General features: G+C 42.0%; 1 long non-coding RNA gene across 1 annotated transcript; it reads left to right on the top strand.

Moving 5' to 3' along the window:
* The first annotated feature begins 1324 nt into the window (after nucleotides 1-1324).
* Nucleotides 1325-7688, top strand: LOC145349725 (uncharacterized). The gene is made up of 3 exons (XR_013888141.1): nucleotides 1325-1433; nucleotides 3036-3094; nucleotides 7573-7688. It is a non-coding gene; the product is annotated as an uncharacterized LOC145349725 (long non-coding RNA).
* Nucleotides 7689-8228: the final 540 nt, after the last annotated feature.

Genomic DNA, 8228 nt, shown 5'->3' with positions numbered 1-8228 from the left:
TGGGGGCAATTCTCCCAAAAGAATTGGTGGGAAAACTGTTCTAGATCACAATTGCTTTTTCAGTACAACTTCACACTTGAATCTCCCCACTCTGTGCACTGCAGAGGTCACAATCTGGAATCTCATTAAAAACCTGGGGGGCAGGCCCTATTCATGCCAGAGCCTAACAGCTCCGGAACTCTGTGCATGCACAATGGCTCCGATCTGTCAATCTCCCCATTTGTTGGCCAGCTTGATTACCAGCCAGCCTGGGACCACCACAGTGCTGCCACCCCCCCAACATTTCAATCATGGCCCCACAACAATTCCCGGGCCAGTCCTGACCCCCACCTGCCCTAAAGCGCTCCAATGTCCAGCTACGACCCCCCAAACCTGCAGCAGTTGCAGCAATCACCCCAGGCTAGTTTCACTTCCTCCCCCCCAGCACCCCCCCAACGGACCACCATCCCACACCCCAATCGCTGGTCTTCCTCCAGCCCGGGACAATCACTATGCAGAGAGGCAGCGGGCCCACCCACAATAGGCCTTGCCCCCTTACCACTGCCTGATGCCCACTGGGCAATGTCAAGGTGCACCCTGGGCATGGGCATTGCCAAGGGGCACAGGCTGTCACTGCCAGGGCGTCCATGCTCAGGAGCACCACCTGCCTGCTACCCGACTGCCTGGGCCACGATTGCCCCCCCTTCACTCCGGCAGGGTCTCCCGCTAGTTCCCCGAATGTGGGAGCTACTCTAAACTCCACCGGAATGAAGTACTCCTACCAGACTGGGAGATGCTATCGGGCCTGGCAAGTTCCAAGCTGGGCCCAATAATCACATGCAAAGTATATTTAAAATACATTAAAAAGAGATTCAAATTACTAACGTCTCTTCCTGCCGATTTCCAGCGCAGTCTCAGCTGTGACTGTTCTCCAGCTCTGGGAGGCACGCATACATTCCCGATGTATGCACAAATCCCGCGAAATGCAATTCTCCACATCAGACCTGCCAGAAAAGTTGTGGGTTGCGGTGGGAGAATTGGGCCCTATGTTACTGATCCCCAACATTTAAATTGAATGATCTAGACCAGACAAAGGAAGATTTGATCACAATTTTCACTTTGTTCATATGTTTACCTATAACATTGTTAATTGCAAATCTAGGAAAACAAGAACCTTTTGTTTTAGTTATTTTAGTCATTTATACTTGATAGTATAATTTGAGTATTGTTTAAAATGTAGCATGGGAGACGGCAAAGGACAAGAAAGGACAAAATAAATAGTCATTTATCAATCAATTTGCTGCACTTGAGCAAAATATAACATTCAATTGCATTTCTAATTTCCAGGCCAGACCTTTGGCGGAGAATTGACCATTAAACTGATATTTGATAAAGCCATGAAGGACAAAACATCTGAAAAATTCGCAAGCCTTCAAAGGAACGTAACATCCTTTGTAAGTATTGATAGTAGCAAAGAAAAAAATAAAAGAGAAACAAACCATTTTGCAAAACAGAATTAATTTTGGTAAAATGTAATAAGTGACAGGATTGAGCAGAATGTTGAAATTTGAGTGCAGTGCACTGTGAGTGACAGGGTCAAACCCACACATGTTTCATCAGAAGTAACTCTTCAAATGCAGACATTAGAAATAGAACAAAACTTACTCCAACTTATAAATCAAAGAAAGGATTTAATAAAGAAACATCATTATTCCAAGCTTGGGGCCTTGCCCTGGGCCACTCCAAGATTCCCACAATTGTACACAGGTTCTTATTTATGGTGAGTCAGCTGGTCAGCTGACTATTACATCACTCTGTAATTGGTTCCATGGTTCACTGAGTTAGCTGACCCTTACACCTTGTCCCTGTTGGTCACATTACATCCAATACAAAGTTGTCACCGGTTAAAATTTCCCAAATTTGGCCATACTGTTATGGTGAAGCTGGACAGCTTCCACAAGAACAGAGAGTCTGGGCTGTATTTTATATTGGGCTCCGGGCTGCCTGTGTCAGGAGTAAATGGATGCCCCAAGCTCACAGCAGCAAAACTGCCTTTCTTGAGGCAAACTCTAATTGGCCATAACTGAGTTTGTTGTCCAATTAAGGATAATTAGACTGGCTCCCAGCCCAACCAGCAGGCCTGCAGTTCCAGAGCCTTTGCATCCTCACAAATGGAGATGGCCATTGCTGATACAGGTTGTGGGAGAGGGGGTGGGGACGGCAGGGGGAAGGCGAGCGCAACTCAATTTGGAAGGGCCTTTGCTGGCTGCACATCTAAACTTAAATAACCAAAATATACAGATCATTGGGCAATTTTGGCTGAGAGAAAAACACCTCTGCTGGGGATCGTTCTCTGGTTAATTCAAACCTTCCTTGCAGCTCTGATGGTGCTCTGCCATTTCAACAGCCATCTTATGTGGCAATTTAACGTCCATTTCTCAAAAAAAAAGTTAGCTCCAGAAGTTCCAAACTGACTATCGTTCGTGTTTTAAAAGTTAAGGATACTCCCTGAAAATGTCATCATGTCAAGATCGCAACATCATTCCTCTCACTTCTGAGCATCAGGTGGTTTTGTGGGTTAGTCCCTGATTACTAAACAGACTTAGCTCACTTTTTAATCTAAAGGGTGTGACTGCCTTCTGAGAGTCCTCTCCTGGATATCACAGAATATCTGCACCACAGATTTCCTTTCACTAAAGTTCTTTGAGTTTTAGTTATGCAAGTGTAGTTCCTGGGTCAAAATACTCTGCACAATCTCCCAGGTGTTATGCAGTTGTAGCATAACACCTGGACTGCCATCATCATATGTCATTTTATTTACTTAATTAGCCTATATATTAAATTAACCAAGATGATAGTTTTTGATCTTTTACCAATTGTTTGATCTGGTGTAAATTATATTTGGATTAAATTAAATTGATGTCTGTGATACAAACCCATAGAAAGCATTTGAAGCAAAATGCAGCCCTTGATCAGGACTTTACAGGCGTAATTCAATTAAAGATTGATTGGAGGTTTATCATGCATGTCATGAAAATATTCTGACTTTTTTGCAGTTTAAATCCGCTTTTGCGAGTATTGCAGGCTACCAAACAACGTTAATACTTGATGTTAGGTAAGGAAAAAAATCTTAATTTCATATACCTAAAATCTATGTTGATCATTTGAGACATGTTCAGGATCATATGTGCAGTATTGCAATAAGTCAAATGGAAGAAAAGAAATCCAAAATGAAGAGAATGACAAATCTAATGAATGCAAGATCAATTTTACTGGTGCTGAATTATATTTCATTTATTGTCAAGATTTCTTTGTTAAAAGTTTTGTTAAAATCAGAATTTTTATAATTTAGTTATGATGATATATTGCCCACATCGTTCTTTATTGTACATATACTGCAGTTCTGAAACTGTTCGGTGTGATGCTACAGGACAAGACTTAAAGCATTTATAAAAATGACTATCTACAAGGAGCTGGTGCTTTCATTTCATGCACTTTCAATAAGGAAATATGCTCATTAATTTTGCAGTGTAATTGACAATTAGCATTTAATGTGGAGCACAGTGGTCAGCACTGCTGCCTCACAGCTCCAGGGACTTGGGTTCAATTCCTGGCTTGGGTCACTGTCTGTGTGGAGTTTGTACATCTCCCTGTGTCTGTGTGAGTTTCCTCCAGAAGCTCTGGTTTCCTCCCACAATCCAAATATGTGTGGGTTAGGTTGATTGGCCATGCTAAATTGCCCCTTGGTGTCCCAGGATAAGTAGGTTAGAAGGATTAGCAGGGTAAATATGAGGGATTATGGGGATATGGCCTATGTGAGATTGTTGTCAGTGCAGGCTCGATGGGCTGAATGGCTTTTCTGCACTGTAGGGTTTCTATGATTCTACGGCGAAATGTCTCAAGAAACTTCACAGTGGCATTGTTAAACGAAACTTGTTACCAAAATAAAGTAGTATATTAGAAATGGCGACCAAACTTATGATCAAATTGACGATTTGAAAGAAGACCTTTAAATTAGAGAGAGTGGTAAAGAAGGTTTTATTTCCAGAAAGGCAGATTGTGCAAGACAGAATTGGTATCAAATATTTTATAAGCTTTTAATTACAGAAATACACATTACAAACACATGCCTTCTAAACTTGCCACCACAGTTCTAGTTTTTCCTAAAAATAGGAGCTTGTGAATCTCCAGTTAATGCTCACTGCATAGATATGGTTAAATACAATTAACTTACAAATAATGGAGGGGTAGAAAGGTTTAGGGAGATAGTTCCAGAGGTGGGGCCTGGGTGACTGAAGGCACTGCTGCTAGTGATGTGGTGAAGTATTTGGGACATGTACCACAAGTCCAGGTTAGAGAAATGCAGGTTCCTCAAAGAGTTTTAGAGTTTGAGAAATATTGAGAGAGAGTGAGGGGTGAGGCCTTGATTGGATTCGAGAGTTTGAGGGACCAGGAATAAATGTAGCTCTGTTACCTAACTGGTCAAACATGGCTTAACACTTTGGAAAAGTTAATGTTTAGGGGACGTGGAAGGCAGACCAGAAGAACATTAGAATACTGAGATGACCAAGGTATGAATGAGAGTTCCAGGGGATAGAATATTCTTCACTTACCTGCATGAGTATAATTGTGACAATACTCAAAAACGTGCAACATCACCCATAACACAGCAACCCACTTAAGCACACCATTCATCACAACAAACATCCACTCACCCTACCACTAGTGCACAGTGGTAGCACTCTGTATCTTTATAAGATGCACTGCAGCAACTGGCAAAAACTGCTTTAACAGCAACTTCCAAATACACAAGCTCTGTCACCTAGAAGATCAAGGGTATCAGATACAAGAGGACATCATCATTTGCAAGTTCCCCTCCAAGTCACATATTCCTGACTTGGAACTATACTCTTGTTCCTTCATTGTTACAAGATCAAAGTCCTGGAGCTCCCTTTTGAACAATACTGTGGCTATGCCTAAATTAGATGGACTGCAGTGATTAAAGAAGATAGCTCCCCACCATCACCTTTACAAGGGCAATTCAGGAGAGACAATAAATGCTGGCCTTGCCAGTGATGCTCACATCCCAAAATTGAATATACACAACACATATGGCCAAAGCCATTGTATATGCTTTGTTTAATGCCATTCTGTTGTGAGAGGAAGAGGGGTAGAAATTTGATTAGAGGGATACTTAAGTAATGTTATAAAGGCACATATTTGGGAGGTGACAAAACTTAAAAGCTGGAGGGGAAAGGACGGTAGGAGGTAGATTGTTTGCAAGAACAGAAAGGTTTAAAGGAAACATGCAGTAATTCTGACAGTTTTGAGATTGTGTTGCCAGCATACTTGAAACATCGAATAGCAAAGGGGCCAAGGAGGAAAGTTGGAATCAGCAATTGACTGGAAATTGGTTCAAGGGTACAAGAGATAAGCCTTATGGGCAACATGAGCTCAAAAAGTTTGTGAGAAAGGAAAATAACAGGAAATTTAGGAAGAAACAGGTTCAGGTCTAGAGCATGACCAAACTTTGGGAAAGCTTTGTCTTTGGGCCTCAGAGAAGGGGATATGTGGTAGAGTCAGCTGAAAAGGTGTTCAATTTCTGTAACAAAGAAATCCAAAGCTCCTTCCAGTTACTTAGAGAAGTTGAAGATAGAGGGCAGAGGAGAGAAGAATTTAAGGAGATGGTTGGGAATGTAGAATAGAAATCAGTTACATATCCTTAGGGATGGTCCTAGAATAGCAACTAGTTTTGACACAGGATAGGAAGGCCCATTTAGTTATTGTCTAAACAGATCTGTGGCTAAATTTGCTGTGTACCAGATCCTCTCAGGTTTGTGGTTAATTTCTTAAGGGAGCAGCAGTAGGGCCATACAATGCAAGGGAATTTGATGGCATAGTGGTAATAGTAATCCTGAGGCCCAAGCTAATGTTCTGTGGGCATGAGTTCAAATCCCACCACAGCAGCTAGTGGAGTTTAAGTACAATTAGTAAAAATCCTTTTTTTAAAAAAAAGAAGTTAATTTTGTTAGGAGTGACCAAGAAACAACACTTGTTTATCTTTTCAGCTGACTCTACCACATATCCCCTTCTCTGAGGCCCAAAGGCAAAGCTTTCCCAAGGTTTGGTCATGCCCTAGACTTAAACCTGCTTCTTCCTAAATTTCCTGTTATTTTCCTTTCTCAAAACCGCTTCGAGCTCATCTTGCCCATAAGGCTTATCTCTCGTACCCTTGAACTTATTTCCAGTCAATTGCTGATTCCAACTTTCCTCTAATAATCCTAGAGTTTACAGGACATCTCTGGAGAGCGAAAGAGAGAGACGCAGAAAGACACCTGTTTCTTCTGGCAGTTCAGGCAGCAAGTATTTGTATTTTAAAATGAAACTGAAACTCATTCATGCCTAAAAACTTAGCTCCTTCTATTAAGCACATGACTCTGCCCTGTCAATCAACTTAATCAAAACTCTACTCTGAAATCCCAGAGGGGCTTAAATAAACAAAAGGTCCATTAACTCTACAAAGTAACACAATCCTTAGCTAAAATCTATTATTAGCCTACATTCTTAGCTTCTGCTGCATGCTTACCAGATAAATCAACTCTTATAACTGCCTCTTAAAGCAACACCACACTGAACACAAAATATAGCAAAATAACACAGTATCATCACATTATAGAAGCTTTTACAGTCTGCATTTATATTTCTTGAAATTTTACCCTCATACTTTATTTTCCCCTCTTAATCAACCTTTGTCCTCCTTTGCCGAATACTGAATTTCTCTCCGTCCTCAGGCTTGCTACTTTCTCAAGCAAACTTTGAAACATGTAAAATCCTGAGGAGGCTTGAGGGGACAGATGCTGAAAAGGTGTCCCCTGCCCCACATCACCCCACCCTCCCCCGCCTCGCCCCTTGGGAGGGCCTGGAACTAGGGAACATATATTATAGGTATGGGTCTCCCATTTAAGACAGAATTCTTTTTCTCTCTCAGAATGTTGTGAATTTTTGGAACTCTTCTTCAGAGAACAGTGGAGATAGGGTCAATGAATGTCTCTGGGGCAGCTGTGGATAGATTCTTGACTAACAAGGAGTCAAAATTTATAGGGGCTAGGCCAACGTGGAGTTGAGGACATGATCATATCATTCATGATTATTAAATGGTGGAGCAGGCCAAAGAGATTGCTCCTGTTCCCAAGTTGTATGTTTGTATGTCTAGCAAACAGACATTCTGGAGGGAAACGCAGAGAGGGACGAGTGCTTGAGGCATTGATGATTTCCTACTATCTTCAAAAAAAGTTGACAGGTGAAGGTGGGAAACTGTGCGTTCATCCAGAGGCAACTTAAGCTTGGTGTACTGACAGGAGAATTGGAAGGCAAAGGAGCAGTTCTGGGCAGTGATTGATGTGAAATCTGCCTGAGGAAGAAATGGAAGCCATCATGGCTGGGTGACAACAAAGGAAGGTGACTTGAGAGAAAGTTTCAAGAGACAGATTCTTAACTGGACGTCCTAATAGCTCATGTGACTTAGTAACCCCTATTACCATGTAATTGTACACTTGTGATAATCAATGATACTACTTAACTTTCTCACTGCAGGAAAGGAAGTGTCATCACAACAGTAACACATACATTTACTAGCAATGCCAATGTGAGTGGTGAACGCATTCAAAGTGCTGTAGCTAATGCTACGAAGGATGACTCATTCTATTCCTATGTAGGTAAGCAACACTACTTTTGCATTTTCTAGCAGAAATGTAATACTTTGATCCCTTGTTATAAAGCAAAGTTTAGGTGCTTTATAATACTCTCCTCTTCCACTGAACCTTTTCAGGGAAGCACCCAAAAGCATCCAACCATTCATTGTTGAAGGGGACTGCTCTGGCTTGTACTTTGAAACCCACCTCCATCAGCTGATCTTGTTCAGGGACTGGCTGTAGTCCCAAATATGGCCAATGCTGAAATCTTGTTCTGTTGAGACTGATCAGGTTGGCGAATAGCTCTCTAAGGCTGGGCGTGCTCCCCTGTTGGGGGTGGAAGTCTCACCCTGAACTAATTACTGCCACCCCCAGTGCAAAATGGCTGCAGAGAAGCCAGCTTTCTGGCTGGCGGTCTCCCCTCTAACTGTTCAGTTGGGGACGGGAGGGATTGCAGAACAGGTGGTGCCTTGTAAAATCCAGTTTGGTGATATTAGTTTAAGTACCTGATGGCAGGAAGAGCTTTATTGGTGTTAGAAGCTATGAAATCCCAGATGT

Source organism: Carcharhinus amblyrhynchos, chromosome 11 (genome assembly GCF_965287045.1).
Source record: "Carcharhinus amblyrhynchos chromosome 11, sCarAmb.v2.hapA, whole genome shotgun sequence".
Classification (NCBI taxonomy): Eukaryota; Metazoa; Chordata; class Chondrichthyes; order Carcharhiniformes; family Carcharhinidae; genus Carcharhinus; species Carcharhinus amblyrhynchos.
The sequence above is the reverse complement of the archived record's forward strand: the minus strand, read 5'-3'. Positions and strand labels throughout refer to the sequence as shown.